This window comes from Bradysia coprophila, unplaced genomic scaffold (assembly GCF_014529535.1).
Source record: "Bradysia coprophila strain Holo2 unplaced genomic scaffold, BU_Bcop_v1 contig_350, whole genome shotgun sequence".
Lineage (NCBI taxonomy): Eukaryota > Metazoa > Arthropoda > Insecta > Diptera > Sciaridae > Bradysia > Bradysia coprophila.
Genome location: NW_023503608.1, coordinates 9001436 through 9023374, shown reverse-complemented (window position 1 = coordinate 9023374; position 21939 = coordinate 9001436). Strand labels below are relative to the sequence as shown.

The window sequence follows — 21939 nt, the reverse complement described above, 5'->3', positions numbered from 1 at the left end:
TAATAATAAAATTTCATGATATTGCTGCACTCATGTGCAATTTTAAGAAATTAAAAAAGTAAGAGCATCTAAATCGATCTAAACGATTCATTTGTTTTATGTTGTAATTGTATGAAGACCTTTGGTAATTTACGTTTAATGATAAAACGATTCGATGAGGTAGTTGTGTGAATTTATGCTGCGAACAGCAGTTGTTCACATGATTTTTTTACGAAGATTTGAACATGAGAAAAATATTTGTTAAGATATTTTTCAGGGGCATCGACTGAAATTAAGTTAGCTTAACTAAATGGCTTGATTTTCGGATTAATAATGTAATTTTTGTATTAAGATCGACGAACATTGTGAGTCAGAAGAGTTTAACTAAATTTTTATGTGTGCAGAACCTCGGGGATGTTATCAAAGATTTCAAGTTTCATAAATATTTTCGACTCAAAAACAACTGTTGTTTTGTTGACAATATTCACAACAGAGACTCAATGTTGTTTTTACGTTTGAAATTACATAAACATCCAGCTACGGTACATGTGTGTGACATATATCTGATATAGTAATAATTAAACATGTCCGTGCGAACACGCTCATTACTACAACCAAATATGTACATACATAATTTCTTGTTTTTAGTCAAATAAGTTTAAAAAAAACAAAATCTTATCAGTAAATCTCTGTTACATTTCATCAAATATAAGTAAACTTTCGCCACGAGGTACACATGATATGAAGTAATCGAAAGTGTTGCTATAACATGACGTGATCCTGCGGACAAACAACACGAATTTTTTTCGGTCAAGAATTCATGTCGGTAAAATCGTCAATTTAATCGGTTTCCTTTCAAGCGTAACACTGTAACACGTGAGTACGATTCAAGCATAAATGAAGTTTAGGTCTAAATAAGTAGTGTGACTTGGAAAAGAAAACTCCGATTGATTAGAAAACTGTTGTCACATAGAGTAACAAATGGAATGGAATTTTCAGGCCGAATCATTTTTATGTTAATGGACAATATCGTGCAAGACATTATTATAACTTTTTGTTTTGTTTTGTGTATTTCATTCTCGTAACTAAATAATACGAGGAGATTTTTCTTTTTATTTTAACCATGATAATATTCAAACGATGGAAATACTTCGGCCTTGTTTCACCCTTAAATACATGCTGTGTTGGAAGGTCCATGAAACAAGTAAATGCACTCAAGGAGAACTTAAAAGAATGGACGACAAACTATTTTTATATGGTGAATAACAATGTGTGTTATAGACTTTTTAAAGCCTTTTCATTCAGCTACAACACATAACTTAGGCTAAACTGTATTATACGCGTATGCATGGTAGGTATGTGTGATATTTGCTTTTTATGTTTTTCTTCGTTTTTTCCATACACATTATCACAGAGCAAGAGAAGTGTTATGCAAAAGTAATGCAGTTAAAAATAAAACATACAAGTTCACATTTATACGCCATGCATTAGAAGGGAAAAAAACGTCTTCCGAACAGTGAACACAATCGACTTTGTATAAGGTACAGAAACAGATTATATTCGAAACTCTGCGGCATATCCCCGTTGCCAGACAGCCGTTGACTTTTAGAAAAGCTTAGACTCTTGACGTAGAAATAGAAATTAGCAGCTTGGCTTGATGCACGATGCATGCAAATTATGTGATTTTTTTCTTTAGGATTTCATGATAGAAACGAAGAGCAAAGAATTCTAGTAAAAACTGAGACGGACAAACTGAAACGGCTTATCGGGAAAACTGAACGGCTTATCATCCGCTATCGACAAGAACGACTAAAATGAGCGATGGATTTTCGGTAAACGCATGTAATAGGATGCACTAGCAAATGAAGTAAAAGATTTTGTATCTAAAACAAGGAGATACTTGGAGCAAAAGAAGTAATAGACTAAAAATCATTATATTCTGGTATTCTTGCACTTTCTTAAAGATAAAGCAATTTATACCTTCAGAACCTAATACCAAAGACCAATTCAACCACGAAAAAGGAAATCGATTGAATACTTGGGTTTATTAAGAAGTGGTAGGTAAAATCAAAGTTTGAAAGACAATAATTTGGATAACAATTTTACGAATCCAAAAATATTGTAAAGACTTTTTTTGGCCATACAAAGTATCGCAAATTATTGACCGTTCCCAATGCGCTCTGATCCAAATATCAACGATTGTTATCGTAAACTTACGTGTAAATAAGTTGCTGCTATTAATTCACATTGCTGATAATCTGAGTAATTTTTAAAAGCCCAAGTAATCTTCATTTAACATGTCACTGAGATAAATGGTTCTTGCGCATTCCAATATGTGACTTCAAACAAATTTTCGTATATGTTTTCAACATAAAAACGACCAGATAATATAATTTATTGAGCATATGTGTCAGTTTTGTTGTTTTGCTTTTTTTATAATTTCTGTGTCTTTTTTTATTATTTTCAGGATTTGTGTGTTGTGTTTTATGTGCGTGATGAATATTGGGAACAAAGAGTATTATGTTCGGATTTGGATATATGCTTTTATGTGAAGTTATTCAAAGAATTAGAGACGTTTTTGGTGTTGAAACACCATATATAAATAAATGTATTATTTTTCAGCCGATGGGCTACCGGATTTGATGTCTTTATGAGATTATTGCAAAAATTTGTGTTTTTGTATTTTTACTCGTTTTCCAGAAATTTGTTTTTGATGGCAATCTTGCTTAATTGTCTGGTTTTATTTAATTTGTTCGTTAGAGGTACATCAAAAGATAAGTCGTTAGTTCTTATAATCTTGCGAATTAGCATTAGGTGAACTGAAAAAGGAAAAGAAACGAATTCATCGTTTGATCTGAACAGATGCTACTGTTATTATGTTTTAAATGCTTTTCGTTGCTAAAGTTGTCTCGTAAAGAAGCTGAAATAACTTATTAGGCAGCTGGAATCATGTTGTAATAAATTGTCTAGTTCCTTTCACATCATTGCTCTGAATCGTATATGCCATCATTTCCATTCGGCTTGTGCTGCAAATTCATCATGAGTGGTAAATGCAGTATTGATTCTTGGTACTTTCAGGTTGTAGGTCAGGTCGAACACACTGAGACACGTTCGGTTCAAAGTCAAGTGCTTGTGACTCTGACCTAAAGCATATACAATTTGACCTATTCGAGGATTATCAACAGTTGCAGCTGTTGTAAAATTAACGTAAATTCTAGTTTTCCTTTTCCAATTTTTCGACACTAAATCAGAATCAATTAATGAGTCTTATTCAATTTACCTACAGCTTTGTCATTAACAGTGAAGCTATTCAAAGTATCTCCGATGAAATTTCCTCCTGCATAAATCATTTTCGGTCGACTTTCTTGGTTTCCATTTCCAAATACATTACGACCGGAATATAAGTCATTCATACATTGAACTGCACGCATACACACACTACCTCTACGCATTTAATTTTCTCGTGAGTCAATGTAAATCAACTTTTATTATCCATGTGCCGTTGTTTTATATATTTTTAGCCCATTTATCTTATTTTGTTTGACGTGCGAGGATTATTAAGCATTTTTCCTGTGGTATTATCGTCAAGACTGTTAAATATTTTCTCAAGCATTTTCCAATGATATTTTGACGCGTGCATATGGTGTTTTCTTTACTTGGCAATAGGACCGTGTGTTATTGGGGTACTGTTTGTCAAATGTTTATTCAACAAATATAAACAATTAATCGCCTTGGTTTTCATTCATCTACCTAATTTACCTTTTAAACATTTATTTTGAATTAATATGAATATTGATAACAAGTCCTGTTCCGGTTCACTGTTGACGTCATAATTTGTTTAATAAAAAAAAACCATCCGACTTACGAAATGAACAATCGAACCAGAACGAAAATAATTCACCTAAGGATATATCTTAATAACGTAGAATAACATGACCACTCAGAATAGCTGCATGTATTTTCCATTGCCATAACAAAACCGCTGACAGGCATTATTATATTCGAAATTAGAATTGGCTTTCAAGAAGTCGTCTTTCCATCGTTCGTTGTAGGTGCACAAAGGATATTAAGTTTGTGGTTGATACAATAACCAGAAACTTAAAGCATGGAATTAAATTTAGGTGAATGAGACAGAGAGGCTAGGATAGAGGAAGACATGTTCTAATAATATGTAATTAACAGGATCGAATGCTCTGATTTTTATTGAACTGATAAACGAAATTCACAATTTCGTGTTCTAGTCAAGTCTCGACAATCTAATTTAATGATCAAAACATCGCCAAAATGCCTAATGGTAATCGGATTAAAATGCTACGAAAAAATTGACAACTCTGTTTGAATGCATACAAGTCTCGAGTCATAATTAGCGCTAAATATTAATCAGCTCATTCACAAAATATTTTTGGTTTTTTTATGTTGTCACATCACGCCGTCATGTGAATATGATTCCATCTCGTTTATAAGCTAATGATACGGGTACATGGTTAATTTAATATGCAGATGCAGCAAAACGGTTGACTAATGATACCAAATAATTATATACGACTTGTCGTAGAGAATTTATATTATTTATGAATGCCAGTTTAAAAATATAATTTTGACATTAAAGACGCTTTAACTGATGTTCATAGCTATGTACATAGATTACGATTCCCCCGTCAGCATATTCTTACTCATGTAATTAGTGGATTCAAGTTTGTAATAAAATTGTTAAGCAAATAGTCATGTTCCATTCCGATGTTTTAGTTAAACTATTTTCAAAAAAATTCGGTTAAAGTGAATTTTAGTAATTCCTTGTCTGCGAAACAAATATGAAACCATTGATCTGGTCACATTATTCTGCTAATAATAACTCTTTATTACTGATGTTATTGTACAACTGTTTTTCAGTCTCGGCATATCTGAACTGTTAGATAAATAGCAGTGACAGTCTAGTAAATTCTTCAGTGATTTAGTTGAACCAACTAAAAAGATAACGGGTTCTCGAATCCAATACTAAACAGAACGTCAATAAAAGTGCACGTATCTAATCTTACATAAGAAGTGCACATTATAACAAGTGAAGTGAACGATTTTATTCCTATCTGTCAAATGTGTTTTTAGATCAAATCAAGTAACACAACCGATCCCATAGACTTATTTCACTGACTGTGAAGGGCTCAGTATGTAACCTGTAAACTTCAGGATAGTGAAGTTACTGCCACATATTAGATTGATCTTTTATCTAAGCCTTGAAATACATGCCAAGAAAAGGTGGTCGGGCTGGATCTTATCAATTTTACAGATAGAAAATTTCATTAAGATTTTTCTGCATTTTTAGTCAGTGCAATAACCTTCACGAAAATCTTGAATGTTACAGCGGAAGCAGTCTCTAATATGTCAATTTTTCAACTAGACATCAGGCTGCCTCTCTGAGTTCTAGAATTAGAAATCGAGGCAGTAACTGATACTGAATGTTGTCTTCTTCTAAATTTGCCACTCTGGTAGCAATAACTAATTACGACAGCTACTAATCAACCTGTTAAAAATTATTGTGAAGTATTTCTGAGGTACATGAATCCACTTTTTGCTATTTTTGGACAATGGAACCAAGCTGGACCGTAATGAGATTCAAAGTGTTGCTTCTCCACGTAGAAATAATCATATTTTTGACACGAGGCTTTCTTTCTTTTGACATCGACAAAGCCCAACATTGTATTTTCAATTATACTGAATCGAAAAACATTTTTTAATTTCAATACGACCAAAAACTACTCCATTATTCACAGGTTATCTTCACTGCAATAATTAATTAACAAATAATTGTTTTTTATCTTTGATTTTCCTTTTTTTATGTCTCTCTCTCCGTGGTTAACATAGGCTTTAACATTCAAACAAATTTTTTCTCTTTCGACGATTTTTTATGCAAATTTTTCTTCGTTTTTCTGCAGGAGCACATGAAAAATTGCAATTATAATACCTCACAAAACACACGAGCAAGCTTTGTGTGCATCGTAAAAATTAAATTAACGTTTCATTAAGATTTTATTTTTTTCCATAATACTGAATGCAAAAGGGTTATATTTAAAGTTGAGCACAGTGTGCAGTTTAGTAAGATGATGTCTTTGTGTTTTTAGCTCGGTATTTTTGTATTTTATACTCATCGTCTCTCAAAGCGAACTTTTTTCATCTTCTTTTTCATTTCGATGAACATTAGTACGTGAAATCAACAGCTAACGATCCGCCTTCTTAATGATTATCTGATTAGTTGTCGTTTAATCCGTTCGGTAAAAATTATCATTCTAGTCGCGGGACCACACACGAGGCTTTATTGCTATTGACTGAACATAAAGCTTAAATAAACACTCACTACGTACAGCATAAAATATGTATATATGTGGTGGGTACATATCAGAATCTCCTATACCTATATCTCTACGAGAATAAACGATTAAATAAATCTTTAAGTAATGTGATGACAGGTACCCACAATTTATGCCGTGCATTTTATAAATTTGAGCATTATAATGTACGATTGCGCTATGAAAATAATAAAGCTAATGTGCCTTTCGTTACGTAATGATAATTAAAAATAAAGTTTCTTAAAAATTGGTATAATTTAAACGGGACAAAGGTGAACACTGTTCTTCATAATTAATTTTTCTTTTTTTGAAATTTAATGAAAAAAAGTTGTTTTCCAAATTCTCTGAAACTATACAGAAACTATACTCACAAAACACCCAGACGAAGCGTCGTTTTAAGTGCCCATTTCAAATTAAAACCTTCAATTTTTCATTACACATATCGTCAGGTTTTATGTGAATTAGTTGAAAAATAGTTCATGTCACTCACAAAATGCGCGCACAGCAAAGATGTGAACAGAAAAAGTAAAATTTTACTGAAACATAGTCATTAGTAAGTGTCACTGAAAATAGTTTCGTTGTACGCACAAGTCGAATGGAGGATTTGTGTAACACCCGAGATACAGATCGATTTATCATATAAAATGTTATAGAAAAACATCGGTACATTTCAACAATGTCACCGAATTTGTTTTCCCTTCTGAAAGTTTTTTTCCTCTCTAAAATTTGTACCAAAATAGCTCTCTGGCTCTAAAGTGCTTTTAACGTTATTGCCTAATTTTTATTTATAATGTTTAACAAATTTTGCGACACGAGTAATTTTTGTCAAAAACATTTGTTAACACGTTATGTATCCAATGTTCATGGATTGTATGTACGAACGGCTGATGGAAATATTTGTGCTCTTGTAATACGTTTCCCGATCGGATACTACACTTGTATTCCATTCATTTACACTACAGAATATTAGACATTTTTGGCGTTGAAACCATTTCGGTTTTTTTTGTGTGCTATGGCAGCTTTGTGTCTGGAATATTGGAAAACTATTTTACAGATAGAAAACTTCATTAAGATTTATCGACGGTGAAAAAGTGCCCCAAAATTGAAGCAATATTGCCTTTTTGGAACGCAACATCAAGTTTTTTGATACAATACTTTCTTGATATTTAGAATCGGAAACAAACTGATCCAAGCCAAGGTCTGCATTTTTAGTCAAGGCAATAACTTTCAGAAAATCTTTGAATGTTAAAGTGGAAGCAGCACCTAATATGTCAATTTCCAAATAGACATTAGGCTGCCTCTGTGAGTTCTAGAATTGTTACCAATTCTACTATGGCAAAATCGAGGTAGTTAATACTACGCAATTAACCTTTAAGAAACGGCTCATCATTTGTTATGGATAGGAACAAGGCCGTAGCCAGACTTCAAAATCCGAGTGCGCTAGGGGGGGCGCAAGGTCCAAACAAATTATTTTGTCAGGGAAAAATTTTAAAAAAATGAAAAAATTACTTCTCTAGGAGGGGCGCCGCCCCCCCTGCGCCCCATCTTGATACGGCCCTGGATAGGAAACAAGTGATAATGAATGGTTAGGCAAATGAAATAAAAGATTTTGTGTTAAAAGTTTAACAAATGATATGAAAACTATACCGCGATACTAGGCAGAAAGACCGAGTGTGATAACACGCATCGTGCACTGACAAAAAAGAGTTGAAAATCTTACCTGTAGCAGGTAACTTTGTCTCCAGGTAATCTGCAATAGCTGCCACAGCTGCAGTGCCTCATACAAAAATACAGCTGTGGCTGTAATGTACATAATGATAATGTACATTACCTGGAGACAAAGTTACCTGCTGAAGGTAAGATTTTCAACTCTTTTTCGTCAGTGTGTCTATAAATAATTATTTTCATGCATCGGGGTCAATTTAGTAATTGTTATCGAGTTTTCATGTAGCCTGCGAAATTGCCTAAAATCAATTGTCCAAGACTATTTCGTATGTTTCTTGGACAATTGATTTTAGGCAATTTCGGGAGTATCTACAATTAATCGTCCAAGACAGATACGTATATAAATTTTCATGGAATGGAATGAAATGTGGAATTAAGTTTAATCATATCGTATTGATAACAACAACCCATATTATTTATGGTTTACTCGGTTTAATTTTATGTTAAAAAAACTGAAGTAAAAGATTTTGTATCAGCCAGGAAGCTCTTTAAATAACAGAAGTGCCAGATTTCGAGGTTTTCAAATACAATGGTAAAAGCACACAACTTAAAAACCTCAAACTTGCAATAATGGAATCAGTCAATTAGTAGTGAGTATTCTGCCTTCCAGTCCTTTAAAGGATAAATTTATGTAGTTGATTCACTCACAAAAAAGTGTAATTTCCATGGAGTAGAAAATATAAAATGACACTTAGCGCAGCTCTAACTCACAGTCATTTGTTCAATATAAATCCGCTTTAGATTTGAGCTGCTGCATAAACAAATGTTTATAACAAACCTACAAAACTTCGACACTGGCGGTCAAGCCATTACCATACCGAAAAAAAGTTACATTCATAAAATCTACGGCATTAGATCTTAAAATTAATTAAGACAAGTTTTTACATCTAACAAAATTAGTATAGATACCATTAGATAGCGAATGTTTCCATTCATTTGAACAGAACGACAACATTTTTTTTATGTGAATGCTGTTTGTGTTACTATTATCAAATAAACTATTAAGTAGCTACCTGATATCGAATGATTTGATGTTTACATAAAATATTAATTTATTACGGTTATTTATACAAAGTTGGGTTCTTTTTTCACTCTCCTTATTTTCATTCGTTCGTCTAAGCGGGGCATTTAGCTGTTCTGTTGTAGTAATTATATGATAACTAATGGATATTTGTGTGTTTTTTTTTGTTACTGGAAGCAGAGATGATATCAATTTTATATTGTATGTTATGGACCCAAGATATCAACTGAATAACTAACAACGAAGAGGCTAAAAAAACTATAATTTTATAAAATATTTCTTAGAAGATAAAATGACAAATATTTTTTAATGAATGGTAATTCCAGTAGCCGAAGTGGATGGTGATGCTGTGCAGCGTGAGCACCCAAAGAATAATGAGCCAATTAATTTGACTGACAAGCTATTATATCAAATGGTCGTTTAGTTTAATGTAATAAGTAATATTTATTCAGCAATATTTTTAGGTGTGTGGTTTTTTTTGAATAAATCAACCTCATTTAAGAGTGTTTTTTTATAGTTTCTTGAAGGAGCTATCGAAAGATCTGACCGTACAAGAATCAGTAGGAAGTTATTGTTTTTTCAATGTTTCTTTTTACGGAAAGATTTCAACTTTAACTTAAATTTTCTTTACAAAATAAATCAAATTGACCGACGGCAGTTATTTCATATTCCAAATCTAAATCTATCCGTAATGAATACACAGAATTGGAGTAATTGTAACACATCAAAATCTACTTTTAATTATCAAAGGTTCTTCCTTAAACATTTGTTGTCTACTAATCGAATCATCACGAGATTCTGCAGAACGTCCGTCGCTTTCCGAATGCAGACAGCGGTGAGGCAATATTTTCTGCTTTATAATATCCCCTGTGCCTCCCTTATCATCAACGTCTTCCTCTCAAATAAATTAGTTTAGCAGCACACCATGCACATAAAGCATATACGTACGTAAAATGCAATTTAATTTAATTACCAAGTCATAACACGATAACATTTATTTTCGTATTATTTACGCACCATTCAACCCAATTGATAGCATCGTGTATTTGTTTTACTGATCGTTTTATAATACACTCAGCAACTACTAGGTACGCAATTGATGATTTTTTTAGGGACGGAACCCGATTAATACGTTTTCGATTTCAATTGATTTATGCATTTTCATGTATATGGATTTTACAATTACCTCGTGAGGCAAAATATATTTTCTCGTCGTTTCGGTTTAGATTTATATTTTGTGGTCGGAATACGGCTTCGATCATTATTATGAAATTCAATTTATTTATTGGTATTAGTTGTTGAGAACTGTTTGAAGATCAGAAATTTCATTTAAAAAAAATCCGGCAATTCTGTTGAAAAATGATGAAAACGAAAAGAGATTAATTGAAATTCAATTGCAAATTGCAAGATCGATTCTAAAACGATTTGTTAATTAATTGCACAATATTTCAAATGTTGATCACTACGTAATTGACTAAATAAATAAATAAATATTTCACTACGTAACGTTGGCTATATTCAAATAATTCACTCAACATCTCAACGAATAATATATGCTTCCATCGGCTTGACAATCAAACGTGAATACCTTTACCTTCACAGTCAGAAACCATTGCACAACAGCACTGATTTAATTAAAAAAAAAGAGAGCCAAGAAATCCCGACATTTTTATTTACCTTTAAAAAAAAAGAGCCCGTCGCAACACACTATCAATAAATTTAGATCTTTCGGGGTATTAAAATTTATGGTTTGTGGGTTATTTTGTAACGAATTATTTGGTTTTTGAATAAAATAAAATTCTCTGACATTGCGGTGGGATATAGTTTTGTCAATGGTTGTGTCACGATTGTTGAATGCGGATCAGAAAACAAAGCCATCAAATCGATTGAAAACTAATTTGAAATTGAATGATTGAATTGTTAGATTATCCTTTACGTTCATTTAGATGTAATGGAAATGAATTGAGCGAGTTATTTAAATTGCAATTCGGTTTTGATTGCATTTTATTATACATACGTTATAATGATGCTCGTAACGACAGCCGCCTGCGGTAGTAGTAATTGTTTCGTTTTTTTTTTGTAAATTAATAAGTCCGATTAATTATTTGTATGAAAATCAAATTAAATGAACAAAATGTTTAATTAATTTGATAATCACCTGAATATAATCGAAGTAATATAATCAATTCAACATTTACAGTTACTATGTTCATAACAGTTCATAAGCTCATTTACACTCACAAACATCAATGCAATTTCACATCGTTGTTTGTGGCATGCAAACCATCTGTTTTAAAGTACCTAAAACCGAACTAAGACACCATGTATAAAAGGTAAACTACGTCCATGTCCTGTTCTATCAGTTGCAACACAATGGGTTGGTTTTCATGCAAATGCAAACTATCTGTGGTGACGACAGAACATTTTGCTGCCTAATATCAACAAAATCTTTGATATGGTTATAAACGGAGTATCTACCAGTGAGAATACAATTTCGTCGTGCATTTAATGTCGTTTTGGCCTGCATGTTCATTTCCACCTTTGTTACAACGTCCTCAATTCGATAGGATATTTAATATCTTTTATTCAGTAAGCGTGAAGCGGAGACCGATTCCATGGACTGGGCGATATAATTTTCGTAAAAGTTGTGCTAAACCAAATTTTTAGTCGGTTTGAGTGCAGAGCGTAGATGCTCGTAGCGTTCGTAACGCTAAGAATTCGTAACTTGACAGATGCATGTATTCTTAAAGTTACGAAGGTTTCAAGAATCGGTACCCAGAACGGTGCCGAATATATCACTGGGAAACGTGTCAGTAGACGTCTTTGAATCTGCCTTGAAAAAGGAATCGGTTATCAATGATGCGCCGACAAATCTAGCTTGGAAATATTTATCTGATACTATTCTTCTTCAAAGTATTACAATATATTTTCGATGTTGTTTGGATCCGAGTGCAAGCAGTCGCAGTATTATTGTACGCGTTTTGTTCCGTTCTGTTCAATTTAATCTTTTAGAAAAAGAAACATTATGACGTTCGGCTCGACTCTACGACACTTCACCTTTTACAAACCGTAATGAGGGATTCTTTTGAAAAATAGCCTACTGAAATCTGGCCTATTTTTTAGAGAAATCATTTTTATATGCCTAGACGGGGCTTGACCCCTAGAGTACAAAACCACCTTAAAAATGCTCATACTCGTCAGCCGTGGGAGAAAAACAGGTAAGAAAATTGCACTTTTCGGCTTTCGTTGAACTCTCACTGACGATACAATGGCCGGATTTTTTTTTGAAAGTGGTTCTGTGCTCGAGAGGTCAAGCCAAGTCTAGGCATATAAAAATGATTTGTCTAAAAAAGAGGCCCGATTTCAGTAGGCTGTTTTTCAAAAGTGAAAGCGTTTGATTCGATTTTATATCGCATTTGTCCTTTAACAACCAAGTTACAATTAAACTGCACCCGGGTGCAAATAAGACTTACAATAATACTACGGTATATTTGCACTCGGGTGCAAAGAATTCTGTCCCTTCCACCTCCCAAACATTATTCCCATAAAATGTGTTGGCCCCAAAATACTACTCGTAATACTTGAAAGTCTAAGAAACACAAGTAAATTGAGTAAGTTAGGTGAACTTGGGGAATTGGTTAAAAAAGATAAACTTTTCTAACACGGTTTTTCGGAGATGTCATCGAAGAAGTGAGATATTTTTTAGATACGATAAGTCGTATGACATTGACAAAAGAAATATCAGATTTAAATGATGCATGTATCGTTTGTGACAAATTATTAAAATATTGTAAAATTCAGTAAATATCAAAAATCGAATCAAAACATTTTGTCTTCACTTCGTATGTTAAATAAATAACGATTTTTTTAAACGATTACCCATACTCATATACATCCTTCCCAGTAAAAATAAAAAAAATGTAAATTGTCCCATGAACTATAAACATGAACTGCACCACATTTTATTTATAGTCGATGAATGAATTAAATAAAATGCATGTTTCACATTATTAATTTGTCACATTACAAATTATTTTGTGTCATATGCAATTCATAGAGATAAAAATAATTAATATTTTGCCTTTATATATGTTTGACGATATATATGCTTGCGTTTAAATGAAAAATTATATTATTTTTACAGCGAGAATGCATTCATATTCAGTATAACATAATTATGGTGATACCATAATAGTAGATTACGTATCTACGGGAGAAACGATGAAAAATGGATAGGAGGGTGATTGCGTTACCGAGCCCTTGTGTGAGTAACACATTCCCCTGCGTAAATCCATTTTCCATCATGATTCCATGGATGCGTACAACAGAGTATGACGACATGACATTCCCTATTTATCTCCTTAATGGTAAAAAAGACTGTTCAAATGTCGAAACTAGTTTAAAAAAAACAATCGGATGATTAAATCGAATTGTATGTGCGATGTTCTACTTTGTTTCCTCTACGAGGGGTGACGCACTTCCATTTAATCCATTAAATCCGAGGGGTGACGCACTTCCATTTAATCCATTTAATCCATTAAATCCATTTAATCAAAAAAAAAAAAAAAATTAGTTTTACTGAAATAATTCCTACCGACCTGAAAAATTTGTAAAGTAATTGCGAAAAATAGATTTGCACGATCCCCAGCTCGTTTAAGTACTCGTGAGGTATAGGAATTTTTTTTTTGTGAAAAATGGTATTAAATTTATTTAATCCATTTAATCCATTTAATCCACTTTACACCAAAAACTCCTAAAAGTGGATTTTTTCGCTTTTTAACATTGTAGTGTGAGTTGTAGTACGTGGTTCGATCAAAATCAACAATTTTTAAGACTTTTACAGTATTTGGTAAAATGAACTTTTTTCCTATTTAATCCATTTAATCCAATTTTTATTCCATTTAATCCATTAAATCCATTTAATCCATTTAATCCATTTAATCCATTTAATACCATTTAATCCATTTAATCTAGAAGTGAGTTACCCCTCGTTCCTCTATCTATTTATCTGTTATCGACAAGTGCTACAAAAATAAGCGAAGAGCTACACCTTTACAATCTCATATATGTAGCAAAACGTACACTAAAACAAATGAAGTCATAGATTTGGTTTTTCATAAATCGCTGCAACGACCTAAACATATCCGGAGGTAACAGACTCGGTATTTATGCTGTCGATATTAGATAGATATGACTGTTCTGTTCGTTGAGAAGCATCGTCATTTTATCGACTTTTCTTTATTTTCATTACGTTCACATCTACTTAAAATACCCATAGACTCGTTGAACAATTGTACTAATTGCTGAGCCTAAACCAGCCCGGGTGAAAATTAAATCTCAAAAGTTCTAAAAATATAGAAAAGACATTATATTTCAGACCGTGAGCCTATGAACCACACATAGAATAGAAAAACTTATTAAGGTATGGCAAAGCAGGGTTGGGCGCGCTATTAGCGCAAAAATTTACGCTACTTTCATTTTTCGGCAATGTCTCTACTATACTTTTGGTCCCAATCATTATATCGTTTTGCCCATGACTTCAACTTTGTCTCTGAAGCTATTTAACGATAACCTATTGTCTAAGAGATACAAGCCGAAATTTACACAACCAACGCACTTTTGGTTATTTTTGCGCTAATTGTATTTTGAAAGCCATATATCCTATTACCGTCATGACTTCTCTATAAAAATGTAAAATCACGTGGTGAAAACCTACTGTCGTCGATACAATGACCAAAGAATATGTCAATATGTTATTCTATCGTTAAACGCGTTAAACTAATATCGTAATATCGTGTTTACTACGTATAGAATGAAGAATGTACCGAGGAATGTACTGAATTTCTACAAGAATTAATTATAATTTTATGAATATCCACTGAACTACTGTTACAGCCGTATATTTACAAACGTCTCAACAATTTATATCCGATTTTTGTTCGCAAATAAATAATTAAATTTTAACATTTAGAATGCGAAGTTAACGAGATTTCTTTTTTATTTGATTCTCGGTTGTTAAAACACAAATTATCTGCCCTTTGGGTAAAACATATAATAACAAATGTTTTCGTGTGTGGTTGTTCCAAACCACATTGATCATTGAATTGAACATTAAAGGCATGCTCACGTCAACACGGAATACAAAACCATTTACGAAAAAAAGCGAAAGAAAAAAATTAATAAATCCTAAATAAATAAACTTTCAATGAAATGGGCTGTGTCGTGCGCCGATACAAATCTTTCTGTACGAAAAAAAAAGCGGAGAATTAACAATTTATTTCGAACAATCAATTTTATCTGCATAATAATACAATATATTTTGCAGAAGCTGTGGCTGGTGGTGACCAGTGGCAGACAACAAACAAGAGAAAATTGATTTTCTGACATCAAATCAGAAAATGTATTTTATGCGGAATTTATGCGTGTAACGGATTGGATCTATGAAAAATGATTTCTCATTCTCCATAAATTTTAAACGGTTATAACAGTGAATGTGAACTAATTTAAAAAATGTGGATCAGAGAAAATGTTGAGCCCGGAAGTTAATATGCTCGGTATCAGAATCCAGTGTATCAGTAAATTTTCTTCAAAACTACGACATAACTTCGAGTTAAAAATTTCTGTTTTTCCTACCACTATGAAACGCCCGAACTGTGATTGACATTCAAAATTGTGTTTCCCAATTAAAGTAAAAAGAAAGCATCGACATATTCACAAGAAAATAAATTATTTATAGTAAAGCGTTCAACGACTAGTGTCACGACTCGGAATTTCACATGCTCATGTTGATCACAAGTCATTATTTCCTATTAAAATACCAGTAATTTCAGAAAACTGCATTAAAAGATATTTGTCACATAGTCTATCTTAACCGTACGCATAATGTCGTATATACATACAAAATTGCATTTATAATGCACACATGACACCAAGTCATTTGCAATTTCCTCACACTTTTAATTGGTCGACAACAGATTTGTATTTATTTACGTAAAGACTCATTTATGAGCGTTCAACGTTCAATATATTTATGTGCACTTCAACGATATTCGATACTATCGGTACCATGAAATCGTAACAGTATAATGAAAAAGCGAAAAGTGATACAGAAACTAATTAGATCAGTTTTGTATTAACAGTGCCAATTTGGCATCAAAAAAAGACTTAGGAAAAAAAATTGAAATAAATTAATTTCATTGATCTGTCGTATACGGACTTCAATCACCGATTTTTCCAAGACATCGAAACCGTTAATTCAATGTAATTGTTTTAACTACCTCGCGACACATAACATGGTCATAAATTATTCAATAAAATTTTTACTTAAATGATGTACTGCATTCAGTGTGCACATATTTCAAATTAAGGTACCCATGCAGTTCACTTAAAATTTAAAACAGAGCAATAAATATCCCAAAAGCAGCAAAAACACTTATAAAAAAGTTGTTTCCAGAGCATCCAGCCAGCAAGTATATAAAAAAAAACAAACCCAATGATTTATGCGGCATTTGGACTTATTATGACAGTTTTTTTCCCTTCACTACGAATGATATGAATAAAGATTTTATTTTTATTTATTTCATTTTTTTTTTCTTTTCTGAAATTCCTTAACGCATTCGTTAAGTACAACCAGCATTTCTATTCCTATAAATAAATATATCGCTTTTTTTTAGAAAAATATATCAGTAGCTGATTAGTGATTTTATTAATTAAATATGTAAATAAAACCGCATCGAGATTCTGAAGTATGTATGAGAGTACCACATCGCGTATAGTTTATTACGATGGGACACATTATTGTAGGTATGCTAGCTATTCAAATATTCTGAGAGAGAATTAAAAATACTAAAAATATTTCCAGGAATGACAGATTTGTTGCCCAATTAGGCGATGTCTTGTTTTTTGTCATTCACCTAGAAAATAATTAATAAAATTTATGTCTTCTCAGTTGTAGAGTGAAAATTTTTTGGTTAAATATTTTCGGTTACTCACATTTTCTACGTAGTGAGTTTAATGGAACTGGAAACATTTTTGTGGTAAATGCTTTTATACGGCTAAAGTTTCGCACACATTTGACAGTGTCAATGCATTCTTAAGTGAAGGCGCCAAGATATATTCGAGCTTCAACTGCAATTTGATAACAGTAACACTTTTTTGCATTTTACATACACAATTGGTTTTAAGTCATCATATTAAGTTTAAAAGACAGATATGAGGAAACAATACCTATGGTACAGTTTGAAACCCATGTGATATTATTTAACTACAAAAATATCTTTTCTACGACTGTTGCCTTTGAACGCTGGGAGGGATTTAACCTAGCAAGGCTAAGAGTTAAAAGAGTAGTGCATTTGTCATCCATTGTAAGAAATCCAAATTGGTATCAAAAAGAAGATGCTAAATGGAGAATTAAAATTATTGATTGAAAGGTGTGAAAGCCATAAAGGAAATGTTTTTGTATCGGTACCTCATCTGTTATCGAAAGATAAGACAAAACTAAACGACTAGGCTAAAGTAGTCTATATATAACAAATTGAATGTTAAAACAAATGAAGTAAAAGATTCAGAACCTCGACTGAAAGTCTCTTATAGTTTATTGATTTTTTTTTAAAGAAACGCTATTTTCATCCGTGCGACGTGAATAACATTTTTTTCTATATTAACGGATGAAAGATTATGTGTTAGCGTCGGTAAGATATTGGAAGTTCCAATTCGAGCGAATTAAGGCGCTCGTTTCGCTTTACCCTTAAACTTTCATTCTTTTTGGAAATTTCTATTTTCTCCAAACAAATAAACAAATAACTGTTATCATGCCGGAAACTGGATACAGTTTGTCATATTGATTCAGCAAACGTAGCTTCGAATCATAAACTAAATATCGATTATTTCAAATAGAAACTGCGGCGTTGGGACACAATACACAATACGAAATCATTTTTTATTGTAAAAATGTTGAAGGCATGAAAAATAACGCTAGCATCTTTAAAGTACATTTTCCTCATTAATTATTTTTCAAGTGCTGTCCTAAGTATGTAATACGAATAGGTTTACCAAATTCTCAAAAATTGCCCTATAAAAATTCTGTCATCCTTTTAATGCAGTGAAAAGAACTGACAATAAAGTTACTTTAAAACATCCAGCAGTCCTAACCTATGAAAGTAAGTGCCGATATCCAAAACCACTTAAGTGTTACTTCGAAATAAGAGAAAAAGAAGAAACTTTTTCAAAGAAAAACCTTTTGTAACTGATATTGTAAATTGACACTTTCCAAGTGCATATTGCACACATTGTAAAATTGTAGAATATTTTGTCTATAAATGCGACAGGATTTTTTTTAATGGATTTTCATATTAGATAAAAACATGTTCGAGTGTTGGTTTGGATTGGGTTTTGGTTTATGGTGTATCTGCTTTTATCAAAACGACATAAATTCCAAGATAATTTTAAAAGTAACCAAACAAGCATCTTTATGTTAAAACGTTTAAGACTGAAAATATTTTTGCACTTAAATTTCAATGTTTGTTTTGAGTGTACGATTTTCAATATCTTGTTAAGCAATCATATGCACAGCCATTTGGTTTTACACATATTAATAATGAAGGGATATTATTTATCATGTTTGTTCGTTATGTTTTGTTGTAGGAGAAAAAAATAATAAACAAAATGCCAGCCAGCATTCATGTACGTGTAGTATATATTATCAATGGAACTGTGAATAACTGAAAAGGGATAGGAGTAGCAAATGAGAACAGGAAGTTCGTTATGTAGAACACGATATTTTTGGTTTGGGATAATATCCATACATGATGTATCTAGTTGTGTCATTAGTTAGAAAAGTTGTCAAAATGTATTTTACCGATAATTACATAATGTATTTAAAGTGGTGTTTGCTGTGGATGCATTTTAATGGGATTCGGAAATTAGTAAAGACATTTCTTTAGTCATATTTCACACATTAAAAGATCAAAAGGTGCACAACACACCAGTGATACCCAGTTAAAAGAAACTCAAATAATTGACATTCGACCTAAAATGATTAATGAAAAAGACAAGCACCTGTAGAAAAAAAAAGTGAAAGATTTGATCACGCTTGGTAGCATAATAAATTGAAATAAAATTATTTTCATGTGGCGCCTACAACATTATCCACTATACCATACGAAGGCATGTGCCAAAACGAAAATAACTTAAAGCGTTAAAGTAATTTTCTTCCTTTTTTTCCAAATGAACAGAAAAAATCTCGCTGATGCCAATAGTGGCGTCACTCACATATATACAATCGAGAAGTATACATTACACATTTTGAGCCATTAACAAAATCGTTGACAAGAGAAGCCCCTTCTTCGATTCCGTATCGTCTTTTTTATGTGTATCTTATCAACGGTTCTATGTATACCAAAAAAGGGATATCAATCAAGTCACAAAACAATTCAATTTCGATGTAAATAAATCACTCTTGGCGGACAGGTTTTGACATTTTGTTGCAAATCGCACAAATGGCGCTGCGGTTGGTTCTACTATAATAATAATGTGTACTGTATGTATACCGTGAGGTAAATTTTATTGTGGCTATTTGGATACTACAAAGACAAGTTTTAGTTACTCGAAAAATCTTTTCTTGATTTTTGAAAATAATATCACTAAAGCAACATAAAGATTTCGTTGGAACATTTCATTGTTTAATTTCCGACCATATCATGATATTATGCGAACAGATAAGGTTATACGGTTCAGTTATACTTACATTATACAATAAATGTTCGCGATGGAATTTTAATAAAAATTTTCTTTGATTTCATGCTTCTTTCCTATAAAATGTAATTCGCTTAACGACAATAATTTATTCAGAAATTTTTGAAATCCTTCCAATTACTTGAATTATTCCCATCAGGTTTCTAGTTTTTTGTCACGATTATCAGCGATTATTCTTCGATGTTATTTTATTTTTTTTTATTATTTTTTTTTTTCGCTGAAATATATCTTTGCTATACATATCTTTGCCATTGACATACAATACACATATACACGAGTATCTTTATAGTTTCAATAACAGTTTTATCTTTCTGCCATGTTAATACAGTAGCCCAAATATTCCGAAGAAAAAAAAAATCGAAAAAGATTTAACGAATTCGATGAATGTCCGTAAGGTATGAATCAAATTTACTTCTGCTTTTCACTGACACCAAACATATAATTAAATTGCGGAATAATTTACATCTTAAAATCATCATCAAAATTTAAGTAAAAGTGCTATATATTTACACAGTTCACTTATGATGGTTTCTTTGCTGGGGACACCATGCTAAGCTTCTATTCGCATTGTTACCCAATCTACCCAATTGTTATTTAATCATAATTTCATTAATCATAGAGAAAATATGCAATAGGGACAAACGATGTTTAGCGAAAGAGAGAGATAAAGTATATATTATACATGCTACTTGTGTCGAAAACCGTACTTTTCTTGTTTTGAGCAGTTCTTTCGACGCACTTCTCGTTTTCGTGTGTTTATTGACCTCGGCTTCGTCTCAGATCAACAAATTTCACACGAAAACTCTACATTTCATCTTTTTGTCCTCGTTTTTTTTTTAATACTGTTGTTTTGTCTCTCTATTTCCGTGCAAGTAATTTATGGATAGTCCCATAAAAAAGCTGTCGTCTTTCTGACATATTGAGCAAGAACAAATTTGAATTATTCCCTTGACTGTAAGTCAGGGTCTTATGCCGGAAAATACCCTAGAATGTTTGTATACCAAAGGTTGTATGAAATGTTATGAAAAACGGAATTGTTTGTCCCAATATTTTGCTTGTATACACGATAACTTGAGTAATTATCAACCAATTACCAATTTTATTTTTTTAATCGACGCAGAATTGAATTCCTGAGGTTAAGTTCGAAGATGGGATATGTGGGATTAAGGATCTGGAAGTTATTCCAGAAAAACAGTATTTTCCACTGTTGGAAAATTCAATCAATCGAAAAAGATTACTTTGATGAAATTTGATTTTGTCGGTTATATTAGTTATCGCGCATGTTAGTTGGCTATAATGGTGATAGTCAGCTATCACGGTGATAGTCAGCTATCACGGTGATAGTCAGCTATCACGGTGATAGTCAGCTATCACGGTGATAGTCAGCTATCACGGTGATAGTCAGCTATCACGGTGATAGTCAGCTATCACGGTGATAGTCAGCTATCGCGGTGATAGTCAGCTATCGCGGTGATAGTCAGCTATCGCGGTGATAGTCAGCTATCACGGTGATAGTCAGCTATCACGGTGATAGTCAGCTATCACGGTGATAGTCAGCTATCACGGTGATAGTCAGCTATCACGGTGATAGTCAGCTATCACGGTGATAGTCAGCTATCACGGTGATAGTCAGCTATCACGGTGATAGTCAGCTATCACGGTGATAGTCAGCTATCACGGTGATAGTCAGCTATCACGGTGATAGTCAGCTATCACGGTGATAGTCAGCTATCACGGTGATAGTCAGCTATCACGGTGATAGTCAGCTATCACGGTGATAGTCAGCTATCACGGTGATAGTCAGCTATCACGGTGATAGTCAGCTATCACGGTGATAGTCAGCTATCACGGTGATAGTCAGCTATCACGGTGATAGTCAGCTATCACGGTGATAGTCAGCTATCACGGTGATAGTCAGCTATCACGGTGATAGTCAGCTATCACGGTGATAGTCAGCTATCACGGTGATAGTCAGCTATCACGGTGATAGTCAGCTATCACGGTGATAGTCAGCTATCACGGTGATAGTCAGCTATCACGGTGATAGTCAGCTATCACGGTGATAGTCAGGTCAGCTATCACGGTGATAGTCAGCTATCGCTCATGATAGTTTTCTACAAC

At 32.8% G+C, this 21939-nt stretch overlaps 1 protein-coding gene across 6 annotated transcripts in view; it reads right to left on the bottom strand.

Annotated features, from left to right (window-relative positions):
• Nucleotides 1-21939, bottom strand: part of LOC119080701 (ankyrin repeat domain-containing protein SOWAHB) — an 86826-nt gene that overhangs the window by 36323 nt on the left and 28564 nt on the right. The window lies entirely within an intron of this gene.